Consider the following 26,007-nt stretch of genomic DNA (forward strand, 5'->3'; position numbering starts at 1 on the left):
AGACAAACCAATAAAAATGGTTTAACAGGATGACACTTCTATAAGGACTCATTTATTGAAGGAGGTGTGTCTGTTTCTGAATTAGTGGCACATCTGCACTGCAGTGGGGAGTGCTAAAACTGTCATATCAAATCTTTCAGAAAATTGAAATGGAATGCTAAAAGTGGTGGATCGCTTGAGCTTGATTTCAGCGTGTTAACACGATGACATGATTTCCTGCGGTTTGATATTAATTCATGTCTCATTCTCTATCCCACCCGCACACACACGCTGGGCCCCTGCCTTCCACACGGTCATCATTAGGACCCAATACAACACCGAACACACTGGAACAGACTAACAGGACCTATTGAGCTCCATCCAGATCCACTTTCCTCCCTGTCACATCTTAGTCCTAATCTCTCGGACTTCCTCTTCTCTGCCAAATAACTGTTCCCATCCAGCAGGTCCCAGCTTTAGCCCGGGCTGCCAACATCTGAAAGTTATTATCCCCAATCTCTGACATCCAGGAGTTTACAGTTATATAATGATGGGGAAAACCACATGTCCCCAGAGGCAGAGAACATTTTTGAGATGCCTCCCCATCTGTTTTGGGGGAGCTGCCCATTTTGGGCCAAACTCAGAATGGCAGGCAGGCAGATATTTTTTGTAATCTTTTATTTTCGACCACTGGAACAGGCCAGTCTGGGAGTCATTATATGGGGTGATAAAGCAAATCCAATTGGGTCAGGTTCCCCTCCACACAGTGCTGGTGGCACCAGCTCTCCCTGCCTCACTGCTCGTCTGACTGTGTAAGTGGTGGTTGTTTGTTTGTCCTAGGGAGGCTGGGCTGGGGACTAATGCAAGCCCCGGGGCCAGCCAGGTCGGAGGCGACGGTAAACCCGAGCTGCCTGGTGCAGCAGTGTTCCCTCGCTGCTGGCTCGGCCTTGTTTGGACTGCAGCTCCGGTTTGCTTTCTTAGAGGGAAGTTGAGCCTCCGTAATCACTGAACCTTTCGCTCGGGTGGGGAGTGTAGCTGAGACCAGAGGGAGTGATGACATAGGTCCACAGAGGCCCGGCCTGGTCCACCCCTGCTGCTCTTAGCATATTTATTTTCTCTTCTCATTGTATGGTTTAAGTCACACATATTATGTTCGGACTTTATGCACGTGCATAGGCACTCAGATGGGATAAGGTGCATAGTGCAAAGCTGTAGGCTTTGTTTTTACTAATAATGCCAGGGATTAGTGACTTGCTGACCTCAGTGTAATCTTTATTAGTCTATTAACTGCATAGTCTAGCTATGAAGCCTGATTGGAGAAGAGCCGTACTGACATACAGCTCAGGCTAGCAAGAATCACCTGCTATTCTTAAGTTGACACTATTTTAGATTATAGCTACATAAATGTATGTGTCTGCTAAAGTGTTTCAAAATTTTACAGATTTAGATCATTTAAGATCTCCACACTGCCCCCTGGGCACCCCTCAAAAATGTTTTATTCAGCATCACCACTCTGTTCTGTTTTGTTACGTTATTGAAATGGGTTGTCGAGTCGAATAGAGTCAACCTGGTGCGCCAATCTCATTGTAGCCAGTGGAGAGTGAAAGCCATCTCTGCAGCGTAGGCTCACCAGAACACACACAGAGATTGGACAAGGGGGGCAGTGAGAGCGAGAGTGCGTCCTCCAGATGGAGATCCCAGATATGGGGGAAAATGTCCGGGCCATTTTCCAGGGTTTCCATAATGGGAATCTACCCCTTGCTTGGTTATTAAGTTGTGCACACAAGGCGGAGAGAGATGGAGAGGAGAGGAGATAAGGGCAGGCGAGGCGAGAGATGGACAACCTGCGTGCCGTCACCTCTCTATTGTAAGTGTCAAGCAGACCCTGTTGGAGAAATCGCAGGTCATGTGGACAGATGATTGTCAAAGCTCCACGTTGATATAAAGCTTTGCGATTTTCTTTGAGCAGCTAAGGTGCATTAGATTTGTTTTTGTTTTTTGGGGGGAGGAGAGGGAGAAAGTATGAGGTTCAGGTCAGGAAGGTCAGATCTGGGGGTCAAAGGGTCACAGCCTCTTTGGTACCTGAGTAACCTCACATGGCTAAGCCATTTCTCAAGCTCCCTGAAATGATGGCGGGGTGCAGAGAGGAGGGGTAAGTTGAAGGGGTGGGCAGGAGAGTGATCTATCAGCGGCAGCAGGAGACATGCAGACAGCATGGCAGCTACTGCAGCTAAACAGAGTGAGACAGATAGGCAGAAGTCTCTCATACGTAACACCAGGAGCTTTAAGAAGACAGCACTGAGTGTTATGGATGCTTGACATTGACCTCTTATACACAGAGTGTGTATTTATCAAGGTTGTAGGACAACAGTGTATTTGTTTGTAAATTATTTAGTTCACTGGGTGAAATGCTGTTTTCCTCACATAAAACTTTTGTAAGATAAGAACAATCTGTTTCTAGCCTCCCTTTTGTGTCTCTTGTCAACCTTTTTTTCTACAAGGCTTAGAATTTAGGTGATCATATTTTGAACACTGTCACTTCTATCAAGTCAAATCTACTTTAAAAAGAGGGGAGGAGAAAAAAAAAAGCTCTGAAGCTTACATTTTTCTCGAAGAGAAATATTTGTGTACAGATAGGCCTGTCATTCTGTGAAACAGCATTCATGATTCTTTTATTGGTGCTCAGCCATCACCCCCTCTCTTCCTCAGTGGAAAAAAGGCTAGTCTACAAAGTGGCTTTTTGTCGTTTGAGAGAAGTAAACTTCATCAGGTCGACGGCGAGGTGTGCTTCACATGTCACTCAGTCGAGCTCCCTCCTAATGAAATGCTGCATACAGATTTCTGCCTGCGGGCTCAGGGGGATAAGACCGTGGTAACAGAATGAAACAAACCCCTTCCCATTCCCTTCACTCACACACAAACACAGACACACATGCAAAACACACATCCACAAACACACATTCATGCCGTCGTATACACACACACACACACACACACACTCTCTTGCTGGAGAGCATCCATGTGAGGAGATCCAAATCTGCAATTTATTCAAATATTGATATTTCTACTTGTCAGGAGAAAGGTGCCTTGAAATTTCCTCTGAGTACTCCTGTCAAAAAAATAGCAGGAAATATGTCAGATAATTCATAAATGGAGTTCAGCGCTGCAAAGTCAGTTGGGAACAGCAAAATATATATATGCTTGTCAATGAAGAATAGGAGCAATATTACAGAGCCTGCTGCTCATTCTTCCATCATGTCAAGCAAACAGCTTTTGCAGGCCCAAGTGTATGTTTCACAGTCTGTGTGTGTATTTGTGTATATGCATGTATATTTGTATATATCCTCGTGTACGTACATGTGTATGTATATTTATGCATGTGAATATGTTTGTGCTTAGGCTGTGTTGTGACTTCCACTTAGATCTGTTTGTTATCTTTTTCCATCAAGACACTCCATTTCCCGCCCTGATGCAGCCAATGGGAATATGTCCTTTTTTTTTCTCTCGCAGAGGTCCGTAACTGGACGCTGGCCTCCATGTGGTTTGAATTAGGGCCCCCGAAACTGTGAAGGACGCCTCAAATGACGTGAGGCACTTGCAGACCAAATTCCATTCTGCTGAATGGTGGAGAAAAGAACTCTCCGGAATCCTCCGAGATTTTTTGGCTCGGGCACGTCAGCGATTAAAACAGGGCGGAAACCAATAACTCAATGAATCATGGGGCAACGTCCCATGAAATCTTTCACTGCTCTGTCACACCCTCGTGCAAACCCAGATCAACTCAAACTCTGCTGATTAGTCTTGTTTTTTTCTTAAGTGGAAAAAAAAATAGACAAAAGTCTTGTTCTTTTCTTCTGCTCACTGAACAGAACTTCGACAGTTTGAGCAGAAAAGGCACGTCTCTCCCTTGCCTCCCTTTTTTCCTTCACCTTCGTCCCATTTTTTGACAAAGTGTGTGCTCACCGATGATGCATCGCTTGACCACGTTGTGCCAAGGCAAGACAGAATAGGACTCCACATATCTCCTGTGGTCATGTGATGCCATAGTTCATAGCAGTTGATGAGATGCAGTTTGGCACAGCTTGGGACCCATCTGGGAGATGCAGATACGCAGACATGAGAAGTATTTTACAGCAATGCATCTGCGCGCTTGAAGAGCTATTTAGCATATGCTGCTATACAAGAGAATTTGCTTTGCTGTTGCCAGCTGCAGATTAGTCCTCATTTCTCAAAAATCCGACAGAACAGCTGATCCGTAGTCACAAACAGCATTGAGTGCTGTCCAAAAACTAATACATGTTAACATTTTGCTTAACTACATCAGCGCTGTCTCCAATCATAAAATAAATTAAGGAAAAGCAAAGTGTAATTTCGGTTTTCCTCGTATCAACAATAACAGTGTCAAGCGGTGCAGTAGTGCTGCTGCCTGCACTGGCCGTTTTGTTTCTGTTAGCTCCAGCAGAAGTCAGAGCCCATGCTGCTGCTCTAACTCAAGTGGCTGATATGTTAGGCCATCTAGGGCATGGCAGGCGGTTGACAGTCCATGCAGCCTGTCTACCCACAGGACATCTCCACATAGTGTGTCCACAGTGGGGCCAGTGCTGTCATCTGGGCCCACTATGGACCACTGCTCTGCTGACAGTGAGAGGGTAAACGTTTACCACCTCAATCCCCCATTAACTCGGTGAAGGCACTTCGATCCTCTGTGAAAATAATGATATTGATTGGAGCTTGGCTCTACAAACGAAACGGTTGCAACTAAAAGAGGGATGGGCCCTTGCATTAGAATATGGGATTTTCGAGGATAAAAGAGTGTTTGGATCTTGTTATATTTTTCCTCTCCTCCATCTCCCTCAAGCTTTCCCCCCACCTCCTCGTCTCCTCTCTTTCTGCATTTTTATGTGTGTGCATGTAGTGTGAGAGCCTGTGCGTCTCCTAAGATTACCCTCCGCTATCCCCGCAATCAAACAACAAATGACAACATCATTGCTCAGGCCTTTCAAAATACAACACAAAAAGTGTGTTGTAGCTACATTAACTTGCAACAACCCCCTAATAGACCCTTGTGGGTTTTGTATCTCTCCCCCTTCTCTCTCCTCTCTTCTCTCTGCTAGGCTGTCACATATCCACCCCCCTCACAGTGTGAGCCTCCGAGCCCCGGTGGAGATCAGGAGCTCCCTGTCGGAGGTGCTTTGTCACGTAGCCCAGGGAGCGTGGAACTCACCCAGAGCTGTTGAACAAACACAAGCACAGGGGCTGTCAATAGCAGCTCCGCAAACTAATTGCCTGTCAAATGAACCACCCTCGTTAAGCTGGCCTCACACACACGCATATGCACACACTTGCGTGCGCTGTGACATTCATGCGCTCACACACGCACGCACACACACCCGCACACAAAGCCGATTTGATTCAAAGAGTAGTGATACCTTGTTAGAAGAAAAGACACACGAGTGGCACTTCTCTGTTTGCCGTCTTGTTTCTTCAATCGTTACCAGCGTGTGTAGTGCAGTCACCGTGAGATTGCCTTTTTGTTATTATTAAAGGGAACATAGCATTGTATAGTATAGCTGATGTAATCTGAAGGCATTCCACGCACCCTACAGTATATCAGCTGGTGTAATATTTCTGTTTTTTAAACCACTCATTAGATGGTAGCAGAGCTCCATACGCCAAATGTTATTGTTTTTGTGTTTGTTTTGCTTCTTTTTTTTTTCTTTTCTGTAGTCATTAGGCGGTAGCAGTGGAGTGCCCAGCGCCTTGTCTGGGTGCCTGTAACAGTGCTGTCGGATTGACACAGCTGGGGAGAGCAGCTTGAGGCTGCACGCTCAGGAATACACAGGGGTGTTCAAAGCCCCTCTCTGAATCCTGATCAGAGCGCTGCCCCGGCCAACTGATGGCCTATTAAATATACATGCGCAGAGGTCAGAGCTGGAGGTCCCGGCTTCCTCCCAGCCATGTGCACTTAAGCGGAAGGGCTGGGCAACAATAAAAACCTCCTCTCTCTCCAGCGAGCTCTCCCCTGACACCCTCACCTCCAGTGTGTACGTCAAGTACAGTGCTCACCTAGCGCTATATTACAACTGCCTTTGTGAAAAGGCCAAATGATGCATTTTTTACATGGTTATTATATATTTATATTCAATAACACCAAGGACCACTCTTGTGTCTGTCTGTCTCCTGTTATTTTTCCATTGTCACTGATAAATAGCCTTGCTCACTACAAGCATACAGACAGTCGGAAGTGATTCCATATCCACGGTCTTTGTAGACTGAGACAAGGAGGTAGAGGGAAGAGCCCCGTAATGGCTAGTCATGATTAACATATTCAGAGTGACACTCTCTCTGTGTTCGTTCGTTAAGCCTGGTCTGTCTGACTAATGAAGTGGAGCGGCAGTTTATCAATTAATCCAGCGCTGAGCCATTTGTGCTGGGGATATTGCTCGTGCTGGGCGTCACAGTGATCCAGTTTGGTGCCCTTTAACCCCTGTGAGTGTCCAACAAGGCAGGACTGCGCGACAATGACAGCAAGACACACAAGTCCACAACTGGAGGTCTTCTAAACAGGATTTGTGCCTGCTGCTTGTCAGCAAAATGCAGAGGAGCGAGTGTGGATTTATTGGGTAATAGGATCATGAAAACAGATCTCTACAAACTAACAGTGGAGGTTTTCAGCATTCTCAGACTTCGCATAGATCATAGCAAACAACTTAGTGCTGTCTCTATTAAAACAAGCCCTCCCCTGCCATTATCTTTCCCCCCACTGCTCCTTCCTCCATTTCACATTGTTTGTGTTCATTAAGACATGGGCGACCTGCCTTATCCACACATCAGACCAAGCTCTCAAGAGTAATTGCAATGGTCTCGCAGAGGATAATGTGGTTTAAACTCAGTATAGCCTGTCTATTAGGAGAGACATGATGGCAACCACAAATAATAAAGAACTATTTATTCCTCTCTCTGTGACGCTAACTAGGTAACATATCAAGCCAGCGCCGCTAAGGGTCTCTCTTACTGTCAGAAATGGCACCCTTCATCCATTCCCAGTGGCCCTCGCCTCGACATCTCTGCTCTTCATTTTCTACATGAGCTTGGTCATAAATGCACACACACCTCATATATATTTGATAGTTAATATTTATCCTCACTAGGGAAGTGCACTTTACATGTGGTAACATACGATTACCTGCAATTCTTATAGCAAAGCAACAAAATCGATATGGATATATAATTCATGACACAGAGGCTATCAGTTTTTATGGCTCTCTATCCAGGCTCATTAAAGTTTTATCGTAATTGACTGCAAGCAAGAGTTTTTAAGGCATGTTTCTCCCTCACTTTCTAACTTTAATAATTAAGTAAAGTTTAATTGGTTGTATTTTGAAGCACCTAGTGGATGATAGGAGTCTCCCAAATTCAGAAGCATGAATTATAGAGTGATATGTTATGCATTAACCTGTCAGTTAGTTCATTTGTTAAGGCAGAAAAGTATGGTCCCAACCCCCCGAATCACATCCAGAAATCGAATAACTGGCTGGGCCCTTCAAAAAATTCCTTTTTATGTCTCTCATTGCTGTGTTAATGTAGTGACATGATGCTGTCACTCAGAATGCTCCCATCAACCGCCAGCCCCGAATCGACTCCCCTGATTGGTGGTCAACTTGTTCTCTTGAAGGGAGATTGACAGACGGAAAATTGCACTCTCAGATTTCACCCTTCATTCGTTGCAGTTGTTCTTCCACTCGTCAACTCTCCGCCATGCCTGAGACAGACAGAGGCTTTATCCATTAGCTGCTGGCTTGGCGGGTGGGTGGGCAGATTGAGGCGGGATGGAGGAGGAGATGGGGGTAGGAAGACAATCCTACATTTGAGCACTCTGAGGGAAAATCAATCATGTCATCATAAGTGAGAAGTATGGATGAATTTCATCAGCTGGTTCCTGTCCTGTTCACGCCGCTGGCTTTCTGACTGGCCTGTCCCTCTGATTGGCTTTCCCAGTGACCCTTAAATCCGAAAAGGGAGAAGATTTTGAAAACACTTTAATAAGAGAAATCGGACAGCAGTTTCAGGGTTACAATTTCCCACTTTGCCTGCTGCTACACTGTGGGAAACCTCAAGTGGTTTCTCTTGACAAAGTGGTAATAGATTTACCATATGATTCTGGGCCAAACCAGCATTAGGCAGTTGTGTAAGAAAATGTTTCTCAACTATTTTCCGTCCACAGCAGATATGATGAAGTGTTACAAAGGGCACCGTCACTCTGCCACTGAAAATGTATTTTATAATTTCCCCCATCATCTCGCAAGGTCACCGATGAGCACTAAAAGCACCATAGGTACAGGGTGTGAAGCAATCAAAAATGGATGAAAATGAAGACATGGGAATCACAGATGAGAAATTGACAGCCGTTTACAGCCTTGTTGTTGATGTGAGTGACAGAGTGAGGGAGAAAGTGAGAGGGAAAGAGTGAGAAGGAGTGAGGGGGGAAAAGGGAGAGTTAAAGTGGTGATAAATTTAATGGAAAAATCAAATACAAAACAAATTCATTCCTCTAAACTTGATGCTTCACTCGTTCTTTTCTTGGCCTGTGCTAAGCCTTAGAATAAACTGTCACTCCTTATCGATCGCATCTGAATTGTTACCGAGATTTCTGAAAAGTAGTCTTGACACACACCCCGCAAATAGTAATCTTGGGAGATGAGAACATCCAGAGTGAACAGCTAACACCCCTGACTTAAAATAAAAGAGCCTTTTCTTTTCTCCCCTCTTCAAATCCGAGCTAATACACTTTGGTGAATTACAAATTCAGTGATAAATATGCTCCGGTGAAAGAGGTGCCCTTGCTGGATTTTATTGTCTTTGCCGGTAACTCGGAATGCAAGGGGTAGAGGGGGCGGGGTGGGGGGGGTGGAGGCTTACTATTTTGTCATGGGGGTTGTTTATGAACAGCAACTGAGCATGAAATGTTTGTACACGATTTGTTTGCCATTTGTGATGGAGATGACATGATCAAAAAATCAATTCACTTCACATTTGATTTCCAGCGCGCGGTTAAATGACTGCTGTCGACAGCATCCACTGAAATTCATGTATCATGGTATGGTTCATTATATTCTGATGGTGTATTAATTATGGCTATAGATAGAGAGCTCTGCTGTGAGCGGTAGCCTAGCTGCTGTGTGCCAGGGGGAGCTAGCCTGAGGAGGAAAGCTACGCTTGTATCCACTCATCCCTCAGCTGACAGGCCTGCTCCAGGAGAAAAGGATTTCTCCGGATTGAGTGCCATTTTCTCTTCTTTAACAAGGAAATTAGTGTGTAAAGGAGATCTGTCAGGATAAAGTGCAGCTTGACTGCTGCCGCCCTCCCCTCCTCTCTGTCTTCCTTTCACGCCCTCCTCTCTCTTTTTCCTCCATCCTGTAGCTTGCTCTCCACCTCTCTCTTGCTTTCCCTCTTTCTTTCTGCCTCAATCCCGTCTTTCTTTTTCTTTTCCTTCTCCCCCACTCAATGGCTCCCTCAGGGGATCTTCCTTGAGCATTAGCAGAACACATCCAATGTCCCAGCTACATGATTTCATGATATGATTTGTACCGGGGATTTGCAATAATCCGCAAATAAAGTTGAAAGTGAATGACTCTCAATAAGAGACGCAGACAAGCAAAACCAAACCTTTTAAGATTTTCTTTATCTTTAATGGCATGAAAAATGAATTTGTTTTACATTAGATCACAACAATTTAGCAGTGGCCCGGGTATATTGTTTTGTCTTTGGCTTTTATGATCATGATTAATTCCCGCGCAGAAATCTCAGTGATATACAGAATACATTATTCGCTCATTTAAATGTGCAGCTCCTCTGCAGCTGCAGAAAACTCGGTAGCTCATTACACATTACCAATGTATGCCTGGGAGTTGGAGTAGGCATGTTTCTCACTTGTAGTCAAAGATGTGGTACCTGGCGCTTCAGCGGGATGTCATGAATTGACGATGCGAATAAACTCTGGTGTCATCTCCACAACACCTGCTTCATTCAACTCTTGTTAGTCCATTTGACATTAGTGAGAACTAACTTTTTTACCTTGAGTAGATGGACAGGGATGAGCCCCACTGGCACATTTTAATAAGTCTGCTTCAAAGGTGTAGGGTGTGAAAAAAAATCAAAACATCCTGGGTTAATTTGAAATGTACTCTGCATCTGTGATGGGAAACAGCCTCACAGGTAAGTAAGGGAGACAATTAGGGAATATCCGTAAGTGCAGGCGCTGCATACTAAAAAACGCAAATCACTATTTCCCCATCTGGCCCCTACTGTGCCGAGAACTGCAGCTGAGGTCCGATTTCACCCGTCAATCACGGCCTCCTCGCTGTGGGGTGTGTGTCCTGGTGAGAGAGCCTACCCCCAAGTCATTAGCACACACAGTCAAACTGTACTGAGAACTGCCCTGCACCGCTCTGCTCTGCACCACGGTTTAAATATCCCCAGCCTGTGACAGGATCAGTTTAGCGATCTGTAGGATTGATCTCCTCTTTAAAGTTTTGCCTGAGGCGACTCTAATTGGGAACGAGGCTGCCTCCCACTCCCCTCACTCCCTTAACTGTCAGTCTTGGCTTTGTTTACTGAGGACATGCCCAAACCTATTTACTCAATAATGAGGAGACGTGGTGGGGATGCTGCTGATCACATTGAGGCCCCCAGCGGGACTTCTGCATGCTGGGAAAGGCGGGAACATCAGTTTAGACTTTTTGAGCTAGTAAAAGTTAGCCTACGCCGTCACTATAATGTAGTATAGTGGATATTTTTTCATCTCTTGTTTTCTCATCTGGCGCTCATTCCTTGATTTGCAAAGCACTTGTCTACCTTTGGGAATTTATTGTTTTTCCCTGTCATGCCATGCAGATAGCTAAAATAGAACTGCATTTAAAAGGCCTGAGCACATAAGTAGTACCATTTCAGACTTATATAGTGATCACCATGTGTTTTCTGCCATCTAGAAAGGATTAAAGCAGGCCAAAAGCCCACTCGAAACGTATGAGGTATCGCCTGTGTCTTACCGTGGCGGAGACTATTCATGATTGGAGTGCTCTGGCCCATTGGGCCTTTTCCCCATCTCTTGTAGTGGATTCCTTAGATTCTCTCTCTCATTTAGGTTGTTTTCATTTGCACTGAATGACAAAGGCTTTGGTGTGGATGGCGAGGCCATGGAGTCCATTGATGCCCATTGGGATTATGAATGATGAAGTGGAGAAGCTGCCGCTATCAGAGGGACACAACACTGCTCTTAATAGAAAAGCATTTAGAAAGGCAGCAGGGAGGAGGTGGTGGTGCTGGGGGCTTTCTGACACTCCACTGATAAGAGGCAGCTCTTCAGAGGTGGTAGTGTGTACAATGAAACACGCTGATGGGGATACAATGACACACATGTTGCGTCTGACAGGCGCATGATTTAGACGTGGTACTAAGAGGAAAAAAAAAACAAACCCTGGACCACACAACAGAGAGTTTCATGACATGACGTGACACCGGCAGCACAGACTTTTCTTGCGAGTCTGCCTGTGCGTGTTTCTACTTATTGGTTTGATTTGAGAGAAAACGTATTGTCATTACTCATAGCCGAACTTGACAGATTGAAGAGGGACATGGAAAGGAAGAGAGGAGTTAGTAGTGTAGTGGCACGGGAGTGAAAGAGAGATATGCAGAAAGGGAGAGCTGTCAGTTTGAGGAATGAGCTTGATAAGAGGAAGGGACTCGGCAGATGGGCAGAAGAAACCAGCAGCACACTTCTCAATTAAACATGTAAATACCAAAAGCAGGCAGCGACGGAGAAGGGAAAGTTAAATAAACACAGCACCGTGCTGTGATTACAAGCTCAAAACACCACCACCTTTGCCACTTTTTCAGTTCTTGCAACTCCAGGGAACTCTTTAATCCCGCTAAACTTCTGCTTTAACATGTTATATATTTCCTCCTTCTCTTCCCCCCCCCCCCTCCTTTTCGGTTTTATCACCTCCTGTGGCTAAATTGATTCATGCAGAGTCAAATTCTTTGGGAAGTTGCACGCCCACCAGGAAATCATGATATAGATCTAATTGAGCTATTCATCCATTTACTTTGCCCTTTGTTATAATTTCTCTATTTTAATATTTTTCTAATAATCTTTGTCCATTATTTTTACATACATGCCCCCCTCTCCAACTCCTCCCCCGGTGCGCACCCTGCTGCGAACTACAGGGAGTATTTTAAATACTTCTGTAGGCAGTGTCCCTGACATTAATAACAATGAGCTTGGCATAACCACAGTACATTCTTAGGGTAGATTCACAGTTTGACATTCAGTCCAGATGCTATCGCGGGAGCCTTAGTGTTTAAGACCGCAGCAAAGACAGACATCTGTCACTTGTTACCTTTGAAGTGAATAAGAGAGGGATGCAGAAAAACACAGTGGACAAAAGGCCATTCTGACCACAGACCCTCAGTGTTTACAAACGGAAAGAGAGAGTGACAGGAGAAACTCAAGATGAATGGATCACTGCTGTTGATCTCTCCTCCTCATTCCATGTGCTAAGTTATTCCGTGGCTGCTACCCCAGTGGGGGGTGTAGGGAAACAGGAAGTTGAGAGAGGCAGGCAGAGGCAGACAGAATGCCTCAAGGACTCTGGAGGAGCAGAGCTCTTCTGCCTGCATGGGAAAAAAAACTCCCTAACAACTTACTGTACACTTCTCTAACCTGAGGTACCTAACATTACAAATGTGAACATAATCCACATTTTAATGAGTAGATGATGCTATATTAAGGCAATATTTGCAATAGTGTTGATGTTGAAACAAGCACGTCTATTGCATTAGCTGTTATTTGTGTTGGGGCTAAGATTTAAAGTGTAAAGAAATGTATTTCTACAATTATTAGAACAATGGCCGTATTCATTTATCTTCTGTCATGTCTCCTTAGACCTGTTTCTATTTCAGGTTGCACGTCAAGTGAGAGCAGCTATATCTGGCTGGCAATTAAGCTGGTCCTGCCTCCCCTTGATGCTTGATTAGTCCGATTGATGGAGGAGGCCATATGTGGCGGTGTCAAAACTTGGCAGCCGGTCTCCATCCTCTCAAATGAGAGGCAGGCAATAAAGAGGCAGGCTGCCCAGAGTGGGTGCATGTATGCGAGGCCTGCAGCGCCATGATTTGGGCCCCCTGATATGTAATATTTTCTCCGGAGGTCTTCGGGGCGCTGACCACTCCAGCCAAGTTCTTGTCGGGGCAGAGGTGGCCACCGGCTAGGCGTGTCACTGTACCGAGCCCTCTGGGGGCACAAGCTCCAGGCAAAGTGTGGGGGGTGTTGTGTGTGGGGTGGAGAGGAGTGGTAGATTGTGGGGGGGTTAGAAAGCTGAAAGATATGGCCCTCTTCCCAATCTCGCTCGGAGACAACAAAAAGGGAATGCTTGAGAAGGGGAAGCAGCGGGAGGAGAGCACAAAGACAAAGGCGCGGGCAAGGTCAGTCTAGCTAATGGGCCTGAGCCGTAGGCTGCCTGGGGCTAGGCACACTTCTGTTCTCTCTCACACACTGGGCCTTCAAAGACCCTTCAGTCCACCCCTCTCCTTCTCTCCTCTCCTTTCCCTCCATCTCTTCCACTCCTCTTTTTCTCATTTCACCACTTCCACTGGTGACAATTCCTCCCTTCAAAAGGTTTTGCACAGGTGCCTTTAAAGACACATTATCCACAAAACACCTCGGAAATACTCGCTTGCACGCCGTATCAACAATTGTGATGTTAATGAGTGACATTTCCCCAATTAGAAATAATTTCACACGGCCAATCCAAAATGACAGAGAAGGCGTTTTCTTTGTAAGCTAAGAAGATGCGTAATTCTCCGAGTGTATCCGCTGTCACCGGGCGTCATTAGATCCAAGGTGGGTCCCTGGAAGTGCTAAGAGGAACTGTTGGAAATGAGGAGGAGGTGGAGTGTTGTTGTCAGGTTGGCTGGCTGGCGTTGCTTGGCTCCACTCGAGGGCTCCTTTAATGTGCAGCGGAGTAGAATAAGTGAGTGGCTGTGGGCACCAGCTGAGCTCACTCTCGTCTTCGCCTGGTAGCTGAGGGGTGAGCCGCTGCCACCTGACACTGGGCACACGGCTCAGGGCTCCTCTTGGCAACGTGGCACAGCACACATGTCCCCTCATTTGGATGGAGATTCAGACACAACACACAAAAGCTTTACCCCTCCTCCTCCTCCCTTCCCTTCCCTCCCTCGCTCACTCACACAGTCTCTCTTTTCCCCTCCTGTTTTTTTTTTCTCCCCTTCCTTTAGTTTTTGACAGCATCGTAATAATCTGGGTATCTTCTTGATCATGCCCCATGTTTTTTTTTCCCTTTCCTCCTCATCTTCTCAGAGACGAGTTTGAAATTGCCTGCGTCAGGACTTTGCTAATTAAAGTCATACTTTCAAAAATGCCATAATAACTGTTAATTAGCTTGATGCTATTTTCAGCATAATTTGCTAATTAGTGGAAAACCTGTACAGCGTTTCTCTCTAATTACAGTATGGCTCCGCACGGCGCATCTGTGCCTTGACTCCAAATGATACCATTACAAAGTCCCGTATTACGCATTCTCTCAAAACAGTTAATTGCCTCCACAGATAGTGAGATACTTCAGTCAGCTGATTTTTATGGTAATAAATGGACAGGCACAGACACAAACCACCCTGGTTCATATTTATGAAATATGAAAAAGGAAAACAACCTCCTTATGAGATGCATGGTGTTACTTTGGAATATAATCTGGCTGGTTCTGTGATGATTTTGTGCGCTCATGCGTTGAGTTGCTGAGACTTTTAATGAAGTTTGATTTATTCTTTATTATAATCTTGTGAACAAGTAAGTCATAACATTGTCATTAAAGCAAAATATGTAGCGGGTAACAGCATAAACAATATGTAAGGTAATGGCAATGGATCTGATGGATTGTACTTTCCATGTAAATACTAGAAGCAACATAATGTGGCCATGCCACAGCTTATTACTGAGAATGTAAGTACCTTGTCGTCCCGCCACTTATTTTCATGTAGCCTAGCAAGGGGAGAGAATTATGGACATGACCACAGGTTGACCCTAATACATGTGTATACCAGACACAAATTATGACTCATTAAGTGTGGTGAGGAGCATGATTGGCATGACCTCTGAACTCAGGACGTCAGCTGTGCCCATCCTCCGCTTTGCCCTGCTTTTGACAGCCACCAGTCTGACAGGGCTAGCAGCGGAGCTGGCTAATTAATGCACCACTTCAGAGACCCTTTCATTTATGGCTTCTGAAAGGCATTATTAAATTAATTAAACCACCAAGAGTTAGTCATTATGAAATCAGGAGGTTTACATGGATGACAGCGTTTATGAATTAAACATCCCCAAAGTTCCTCGCAGGAGATACCCCGAGCTGCATGCGGGTACCTAGCGCGACAGATGTTTGCCCCCCTTCTCCTCAAGCTAACCTGTATTGCAAGCGATTTAGGTCTCATTTGGGGGTTTGAAAACTAAAGGCAGGAGAGAAAGAGGTTCAGGATAGCTAATGAGCAGAGAAAGAGAGGGGAAAAGGAGGTCACTAGCTCTGTTCATCTGTAGACAGTACAGATGGTTGTTTTTTATACAATACAACAATGGCGTACATCAATTTGTTGATCGCTAATAGATACTACTCTCAGATGAATTGCAGACTGGAATCAGTTGTCTGTGGGCTTTAGCTGTGAACTCAACATTTATAGCCTCAAAACATTTAGAAAAGCTGTATGCTGTTTTTAACTCATCATGTGATGTGAAAACTACAAATGGTTCACGAGATAAATCCCATAAACTTGGGCTTAGCTGGAGAGCAGGGGGCAGAGATGAGTAGCTCACTCAGGAGCCTTGACGATAGACTCCTTTTCATCTGTGGACTGAGATTCACAGATTATCTCAAGAGGCTCTCTATCTCTGTCCTCGTCTCTATTTCTCTTTTTCTGTTGCACCCTCCCCTTCTCGCCCCTCGATTCAGGAAGTTTGCCAGCTACTGTCTTTGTTTACAATGCCAAGGGAAAATGTCAGAGCCGTTGAGAAAAATATCCTTAGAATCTTTTTTTTTTCATCTTCTTAATCTAACAGTTTACTGAACTTGATAAGTGTCCTATCAACATGCTAATCAAATTACTTCGGAACCAAAATTGACAGTTTTCATTAATTATACAAGATTATTCTAATTGCAATTCAAATTTATTCATTCCGAACAGAAGGTATTCAGTAATATTTTACAAAATTTGCATATTAAATGGAGGGAGTTGTGCATTATGCATGGTAATGTATGCACAGTTTCTTATTTTTAACTTCACGGCCATATGTGATGTCGTTGTAGGAGCAGGTGAAAAGTCTAAGTGTGTTTAATTTGCTTGACAAACATTCGGCTGGAGCTTGTCAAGGGGAGTATTGTGAATGCCAATCTTTATTCCCTCTTTATTGATTACCCCAAACTCTAAACATCTGGAGGTAAATGGCACTGAGAGAGATGAACTGAATCATGGGATTAGTACCTTCAATGACTGAATCACTATCAATTACTTCAATAGCATAATTCAAGTGTACTGCATAAAAGCCACAGTACCTTGGTTTGAGCCAGGATTAATATTGCAATTTAACGTAACAATGGAAGCATGGGAATGATATGGATGGCATCCAACTTTTTTACATTGATGTCATAAAGCTAATGCCGTTATCTAAATACCAATGTATTTAATTCCTAATTTAGGCTTTGTTTGTAGAATGAAAAGGCTCAACGCATTAGGCGCATGTTTTAAAAAGGTAATGGATTCTGTGAGTAAAACAACCTTATTTATTCACTGAGACGCAAACCCCCCAATTTGCTCTTTGTTTTTATTTCCTAGAGCGGGCAGTGAAGTGCAAACAGCTTACTGGGAAGCTGTTTACAACTGTATATGACAAAGAGTGCGTGTGCATGTGTGTGCGCGCGAGCGTGTGTGTGTGTTAGTTTACGGGGAAGGGGTGGCTCTTCCAACTCCACAGGCAAGGTCTTGTGTTGTAATGTAAGCGTAATAATTATCAAACAGCATCGGGGGCTCTGGGTATGGGCTTTAGCAGGGGGAGAGCATGTTTGATATGTAGAATCAGCCCATAGTGCATCCATAGAGGGTGACTAAATCGCACGGTTCATGGATCACATTAGTATTGCTCTGCATCCACCCTCGCACTATAGGTGATTTCCATTTAGACACACATTTCCACATGAAGATAAATATGACTTGAATCGTAATTTCCCTGAAGTAAATATAATACAAATACAACATAATACAGTGTCAGGCCAGGCAGGCTAATAGATTACTAGCGTGTTTTCCATTTGTATGGTAAGTGGTGAACCTAGGTGGTGGTCTGGTGAGTAACAAATTGAATGTTTAATCCATCTCAGTGCAGATTGAGGGTATCAGAAAGATCGGTAGTCGTGCGAGTTCTCTCGTGACTGCTAGTATATTAGATATTTTTACTCTTTAGGGGTTTTAGGAATGTTGCTGGATTAACAAAAGGTGCAAAGTGGTAGATAAATTCAATTTCTTATCTTTTCTGAAGTCATCTGTTATTTTTCAAACGGGTATTTGGATTTGACATGCAGTCTTGCAGTCACTCACTGGTGTAATCTCTGATGTTGGATTGCAATAACACTAGCTCTGTTTGAGTTAAATACTTATACGCTTTTTTATGACTTTCAATTACAGAATTTAATATTGCACTTTATGTGGAGCATTGAATTATTAACTGAAACCTCTCTTACCACTTGACACTCACTATTCAGGCTTCTTCCTTATATGCTATCGAGATCTTTGCGGGGAAACCGTGACAAATATGTGAAAGATACGCGCCCTTAATGTTACCAAACATTCTCTGAGTACATATTTAATTCTTTAATAAATGTTTGCTCTGGCATTTTGGAGAAGCTAGATTAGCGTCGACTGCACGGCGTCTCATATAAGTGTGACAAATTGATATTTTTATATAGCTTAATCTGTTTACTATGATGTTTATGCGAGGAATTATTACAAACTAATTAAAGAAATCACTTTGATATAATTAGTCAGATTTCAGGAAGCTCATTAGTAGTAATTTGCATGAAAAATAAGCCCTGTAGTGGTGCTTAGACCCAGCTATCCGATCTGTGTTTTATCTGGTTACACATCAACCCCCATTGTTTGTTGTTTGAGGCTGTCTGAAGTGGCCCACAATATTTTCAGTCATTGCCCTGAGAAGCGGTGGGGTGTCTTTCAACAAATTCCTCCCCTAAAGCAAGTCAACCTGTATGTGGAAGCAGACACACGCCTCTGTGTACATAAGGCAGGAGGAGTGAGCGGCAAAACACTGTCTATTTATCTGTCAGGTTCCTGACAAAGAACTGAGCTGACAAGTATGGGTTTCCCTCAGCAGAGCAGGGGGGCTTTATTCACCGTACTTACATGCCCAGTCTATGCCCAGAGACTCATGTTATTTGCAAATCACACTCTTTGAAAATTCACAAACGGGGCGAGACATGCCACGCTATGAGTTTGTCAGCTGCCTTCACAACAGCTAGCTATATCGCTAACAGTGTGCGTTTCGGTAAGGAAGCAGCTTTCTCTTAGCATTTGCCTCGCTGTCACTTTTTCCAACACATGCGTTCCTTGTGTCTTCATGCTTGGGGTCTCTCCTCCCTCAGAGGGTTGCCATCTTCCCTTTGGACTGACAAAACGCCCACGCTGAAATATGAAAAAAAAAAAGAGAGGGGGGAAAAAGGAAAAGAGATTCCTGGAATTACATCATTCTCTGCTGAAGCAGTTTCTCCACAAACCTGTGTGCAGATTTTCTCACATTTAAAGGATGATTAAGAAAAAAAAAGTTGCCTTAATTTTTTTTCCTCCTTTAAAAGATACCTGGCCTATCTTAGGCTTTGGGGTTGAAAATGCTGGTACAAAAACAGGACCTGTTTATTCTTTATACCCTTTTCCCACCATTGGCGAAATCCTTCCCTAAACATCCGGACAGAGAAGCACTTGTGTGGCGCTGATGTCACAGACCTACCTGGCCTCCCTCTCACAAAAGCTAAGGTATCATTAGCTAGGCCCACACAATGGCCATTCAACCAAGCCACTGTGCTCCTCAGGACTCTGGAACAATGTTATTTTTTGTCTCAGAATTATAAGGACAGAGTTTTGCAGGAAACCTGACAGACAAAACCTTTTAGAGGTAAATGCTCCAGGCGGCTTTTGGGTTTAATCTTTTCCCATTAGCATTTCACCCCCCCCCCCCCCCCCCCCCCCTTACACACACACACACACCACCTCCACCCCCTCTATGCTCACACACAAAGACCATATTTACAGGGTCAAAAGTAAAGGCTCTGGGTCTCTGGAGACTGCTTTTTGTGTAGATCTTTCCTATATATTTGCAACACTTTTTAGAATTTATTTAGCTAATGGATTTCACTCGGGCTCCTGGGTAGCTCACTAAAATCTTAAATGTGTATTTGTTTGTGGTGAATTGTTTTTTTCTTTTCCATAACAGAATAAGAACACGGATAAATGAATATAACACACCCCTTAACTAAATATCGTGCCAAATTTTACACATGCGCACGAGAATATTAAAAATTATTAAGCCATAAAAGCGGGGGTTTATATAATAGAATTGTTTTTTGTCAACAATGCAACAGCTATGCCATGGGTTCATATGTGCTACCTTTGTGTGTGTGTGTGTTTGGTCTCATGTGTGCGTGTGTGCACATTCACTTACGCTCGTGTGTGCACGTGTGAGTGTGTATGTGTGTGTGACTCCATGTGTGTGATTCATTCCAGGGCAGTTTTAGTCCTTATAAAATATTCATTTTGGTTGTGCAGGGCCCTGTAATTGCCATCTCTCACCCTGAATTATTTATACCTCGCACAGACTGACAAAGCTTTGCCATACGGCCCCAGATGAATCAGAAAGCAGCCATCTCTGCTGCCAACAGCACTGGGCTTTCACACAAATATGGCAGCCACGTCTCTCTGCCTGGCCTCTCTTAATTTGACATTTTCTTTTTCCCCCTGCCTTTGTCCTAGGTGCACAGAAAGGTTACCTGTTAGCTTTAAGCACCGACCCGCTCTCTGTCTTTCTATCTTTATACCCCCCACCACCTACATGACAGTCCACAGTGGGTGTTTTTTTTTAAACTCTTCTGAGAATGCGTTAATGTGGTGCCGATGTCGCAGCCTCATGTTTCATGATGGCTTACCAGTTTTGACAGCCACTTTAGATGTATGTATTATACATTAGTAATAATACGATGCCGAAATACACTTGCATACATTTGAGCATGCATGGGCAGACAGCAAAACCACTGACTCACTGACCTATATGTTACACACACACAAACAAACGCTCATATACATACGCATGCAAATTAGCCCCTGCTGGCCTGCTGGGTCCAGCAAGGCTTTCTGTAAATGGTCAAAGCCCCCCTGCCGGCCTTGCCTGTACAGATGTGTTTCTCTCCGTCTTGCCTGGGTCTGATCACTCCAAGGTGCCACAGGAGAGAGACGGCGGCGGTGTATGGCTCTCATTGTAAACCCGCTCTGGGGCCTTCCAGAACCCCACGTCCAACACCCTAAATACTACTATTCACCCTGGCCAGTTACTCCAACATATGCTTATCTTCCATCTCACTAGTGCAGGGAGGTGCTGACTGGTATTTCCTCAAGGCCTCAAGCTCCAACGCTGACCAGTAATCAAAGCACCATATTTCTCCTCCTGCAGAAAAATAACCTGGAGATACCTCTATGCCGTCCAGCTGGTGAGCAGAGTAAATATTCCTCAGGGCTGTATTGTGGATGTACGTGATTATTTTTGTAATGTCAGCCACCTCATGAGGAACACTCAGACTGTCACGGTCATTATCAGTAATCATCATCACATTTCTGTGGTGCTTATGATTAAGTAAAATCTAGGAGTTCCAGTTTGGATGTAGATGATGCCGGCACTATAGCAGCAACCAGTGTTTTATTCGTTTTTACAACAGGGCCGTGCAAGACAAAACAACGCAGAATTATTTATGTTTTGTGTCTTATTATATTGTGTTCAAAGTCCTAGTAGAGAAAAAGCTGTATTCAGAGTAAAACAAAGAACAGCGTACAACAGTACACAGCCTCAGCAGTATCTTGATGTGAGGGGATGGGAGAGGCAGAGAGAAAGCTTGGGGCTAAACATGCAGTATGTGGCGGGCTGGAGCTAAAAGCTGCATAAAGCACACAGCCTTAGTCCACTGTTAGCAAGTGATGGATAGTTAGCAGGAGCTTCGAGTCTTCGTCTAATCTGTTACAGTAAACCTGTGCCAAAGCCTGAAGGGAATCAGTGGGGGCTGGCTAGGAGTGGGTTTGACGTGAAACCATTTGTGAAGACGAGCGATTCTCTTAAGTAAGAAACTAACAGTGTCCAGTGAGGGAGAAGGATAGTTAGAGAGCGAGAGAGACAGGAGGTGAAGAGAATGAGTGAGAGTGCGAGAGAGGGAGAGAAGGAGGAAGAGATACAATAATGAGTCCTGTAGCCATGGAGTAAATGAAGAGGGATTGACAGAGTGAGGGATCCTCAAGTGAAATAATGTCAATGCCACTCTGCCCATTAGAGAGAAAGGGGGATGGTGGAGGAGAGGGTAAAGAGGGATGAATGGAGGGACACAGCTACATCTTACGGTGCAGAGGAAGCACATAAATTATTTGTGACACCCTCACAACACACATACCACCAACAAAAATATGAAATATGAAACAACAAAATGAACTGACAATAGCAGCAGGAAAAAATAAAGAAATGAAAACAAAAAAGGCCTTGGAAATACCCAATAAATTCTTTGAGACACGTTGTTGGGATATTTGATGCCGAACAATAATAATCACAGTGACATCTGCCTTGCTGCTCTCGGAGGAGACGGGCAGAGCCCGTGAGTGGAAGGGGTTAATCTTCCAAACCCAATAAGGTTGGATAGTGAGGCACTTGTTCCCCGATAAAGAAGTGATAGGATCTGTGGGTCTGGTCCCTTGGCGCTTGTACAGGGGTAGAGCAAATATTGTTAATGTGCTGTGGTTTACTTCAGCTAAGGCGAGAAAAACAGCTCTGCTTGACGAGAGAAGACAGTGGCAAACATGAATACGACGGGAATGGCCACGGAGCTCAGTTCACCCTCCCAGGGACTTAACTGGCACATATATCCGAGCCCACTCAGTTGCATAAATAAGTGTTCGGGAAGATTAAGATCTATAAGTGTCTCTATTTCTCGTTTTACCTGCTCCGCCTTGTCACAACAGGGATCTGAATGCAGTTCAGTGAAGTGCCTAATAACTGGAGCAGTAGGTAGGGAAGGCAGGAAGCTTGACATTAAGACCCTGGCGTTTTGGAAATCCGATACGCTATTGACCCGTGTACTACTATCTCAGCGTAGAGATCTGGTGTCAGCAGATTGTAGTCTGGTGTTGGGAACCGTTTTCTTACAGGGCTCCTGTAACAGGGGCCCATTGAGTCTGGGAGGCAGCTGGGGCCTGATGGGCTGGAGCTGGGTGGTGATCGATACTCACCGCCCTGCAACGGATGACCTCACTGTCATGGCTGCCGGCTGTGGACACTGCATGCTAGTCATTAGTGCCGGGGCACCAATCAGGAGCTTAGAGTTGTCAATACCTGACTCTTACAGAAACCATGGCCATCTGTCAGTGTATTGTGTAGCAGCCTAAGTAAATATGGGCAAGCTCTTTTGAACAATAAGAACAAGGTGTACTATTAGAGAACGGAAAATATATCCTCATGTAAGCAACTAAAGAAACTGGTGGGTGAAAACACTTTTTAAAAAAAGCTGACTTTTTTTTGTAAGTCATAAGAAAATCCGAAAAAGAAATGGATAAAAAAATGTGAATGAAATTGACAGGACAGCGAGCCTCCACTGTCGATAGAGTCTTCTTAATAATACAACATTATCCTTATTTGCCCTCTTCACTCAAATCAAAGGAATGGACATTTATGCATGAGTGACATCAACCCGGCAATTAAGTTGGTCATTTAAACAAGAGAGGGCCTTCCTCACCTCGCCTGTTTGTTTTTTTCCCCCTCTCCCTCTCTTCTTTTTTTCCTATTCCTCTTCTGTTTGATGATGGGAGAGGGTGAGCTAGAATTAGGGCGATGGGTCTTCCTTTGAGTGTCAGCCTAAAATGATCAGAGTAAAGATAAGAGGGTCTAGCAGCCCTCAAATCAGTCAAAGTGCCAAAGTCGGCCTTTTTCTCCTCAATTACCGGGTCTGTGAAGCCAGGGAGTGGAAGGCGCAGAGCCTGCTGCATTACTAAAGAGACAATCTATTTCCCCTTTGACCAGAGGGAGAGAAATCATTATGGCATGATTAGTAGCTTCAGCAGTGGGCGAGCATGGAGGTACTACAGGAGAATCGTATTAATTGCCTTAGACCAAGGCATGAGCAGGATTGTTTTAATGTTGATTTGTGGACCTGTATGACTAGCTGTCGGAGATAAAAGCTGATGTCAGGTCTTAGTTATACTGGTAGACTTCGGGCATGCAGACAGAGAGGGTTGATGTCAGAATGAGCTTCTGTGGCTACACCGAAAGTCTTTCTCTATATGCCTGTCAATGTCTTCCTCTTTGTCTTCCTTCACACTTCATAGTTTTCCTCTACGCCTCCCTCTTTCCTTCCCTCTACTCCCCTCTTTCTCTCAGATGGACTACACCCCAGCCCACCCCACCCCTTCCCATACACCCTTTCTCTCTCTCGCTCTCCTCCAACTGATAGCTGCCTTGGCCGATTATTTCATCCAGTGCGGTCCACTGAGAGCCTCCTCTCCCGGCTTTGGAAGAGCTTTAATTAGCCATGTTAATATCCCCTTCATTGGCCTTAATATCACTCAACACCTTCCTCCATCTCAGCGGCCACCAGGGTCCCCCTGTCCTGTCAGAACAGCTGATTATTGAGAAGGATAGCTTTAATCAAACCTAATTGCAGTTCATTCTTTCTCTCTATCCCCCTTTGCCCTCCATTGCCAACATCTAATGGCAGCGACGACTTGATATCCCATTAAAAAACAATTAAACAACCTCCTTTTGTCTCTGTGCGTGCCAAAACACCAGCACAAACTTCTGTAGATATTTAAGAAGTAAAAGAGAGAGAGAGGGGCCTTGTCTTAATTGCTCTCCTTTTCACCAAGGACCAATTTGCACTGTGCTCATGGAGAATCTTAACCAACTCAAATGTAATGGATGCTATAGCGCTGCCACTGCTGTGGACTATGAAAATTAAGCTTATCTTTTTAGGAGAGAAATTGTGCTTAATTGCCTTCATAACAGTAAACATAAAGGAGCTACTTTATGATAGCGTGGGCGCTCAATTTCTTGTGTTTATTGTTTCTTAACTTTTGGTTTTGCTGTAGTGGGAACAGTATGTAAAAGCATTAAAGTATCCCAGAAAAGAGACAAGACTAACTCTGAAAGTAATGTGTTTCTTTTATGAAGTCAATGCATTGCTTGGGAAATATATTCTATCTCTTGCTTTGACATAAATTGTTTACCAACCGGTGATGGATGTACGTGCGCATGCCTGCACGCACATATGCATGTAGATGTGTGCACGCGCGCACACAAATACGCACCACCCGCCTTGCCCAATCTATATGAGAGGCGACAGACAAATAAAAGTCGTATTTCAGGTCTGCTTTCCGCAGATGTCTGCTGCTCTACATTATGGCTCTTTGGGGAAATAAAAACAGGGTCAGGGAATTAGAGTACATAATGGTCATTTTGATGATCAGCCAACAGATGCAACCCGAAAACACAGTGAACACAATCAAGCGAAATGCACTAATGACAAGTCAGGTTTTTTATGGCCTCACCACACACCGACAGGCAATCAGCATTCTGGCATGGGTTAAAACGTCTTTTATTGATGTCCAAGCCAAAGCTTCTTGGATGTGGAGTGAAAATATTTTCTCACCTCTCCTCTCCCTCCTGGGCCCTCCGCGAAGCACAAGGTATAGGAGTCTATCGAAGAACGCTTCTAAATGACCAGTGCATGTGTTAATGTGGCCGGGGTTAGAAGGGTCATTTCAGACTCTGATTTATGGCTTGGCCAGGATCCCACTGGGCGAACGAGAAGTCTTAAGTGTTGTGAAAGCGTCCTCGCAGGCCACACAAGCCACTGTATTTAGCTGAATGAAATGTCCGTGCAATCTATGGTGCAATCTATGGTAATCCAATGAGCCGCTGCAATTCTGTGAGTCAAGTTAGTATTACAATGAAAACCGCAGTATTGCATATAGTAATGCTAGTGCAATGTGATGAAAAATAAATATCACAGCACTGTATTTATAATGAATCGGAGAAAGCAAAGGCGCAATCAGTCATGATTCTGTGGGGAGAATTTGCAAAAACAACAAGTCGATTTCATTGTTTATTCTGTGTGGTTGTGCGGGATTTTACACAATGGGCTACATCTGAGATAATTTCTCTTATTGGTCTTGTTTTTAGTTTTCCTCTCTTTAACTATTTGATGTCTGTAAAGCCTCATCTGATATACAACTCTCAGTACGAGGGCTTATCAATAAATTCAGCAAGACTTGAGAAGACGGCTTACAAACTAAGCAAGCCCAGATCTCACTCAGACGTGACATTTGTTCAGAGACGATTAGCCAGGTTGTAATTTGTGGCATAATTGCCTCACCCACCCACAAGAACATGGGTGTGTGTATGCGTTATGTGTGTGTATGTGTGTCTGTCTGTGCGCGCGTGTGTGTGTGTGGCATACGGTGGTCCCAGGAGTGTCCGCCTAATTGCCTGACAGGACTATAAGTTTTGTGGCGCGCTCTCACCTTGTTAGGTCCTTTATCCCTGATGCTCTTCAAACAAGACCTGGTCACAGGTGGGCCTCATTTGCTTCCCTATTGAACAGGAGAACTTTAATTGCACAGGGGGTGTCCTGGGATTAAAGCGGTGGGTGGAATATCAAGTGACTTCCT

The 26,007-nt window shown here is 44.4% G+C and overlaps 1 protein-coding gene across 6 annotated transcripts in view; it reads left to right on the plus strand.

Annotated features, from left to right (window-relative positions):
* The window catches only part of LOC146375051 (transcription factor COE3), a 67,293-nt gene that overhangs the window by 13,355 nt on the left and 27,931 nt on the right, over positions 1 to 26,007 (plus strand). The window lies entirely within an intron of this gene.

This window comes from Perissodus microlepis, chromosome 13 (genome assembly GCF_051167445.1).
Source record: "Perissodus microlepis isolate ML-2025 ecotype Zambia chromosome 13, ASM5116744v1, whole genome shotgun sequence".
Taxonomy (NCBI): Eukaryota; Metazoa; Chordata; class Actinopteri; order Cichliformes; family Cichlidae; genus Perissodus; species Perissodus microlepis.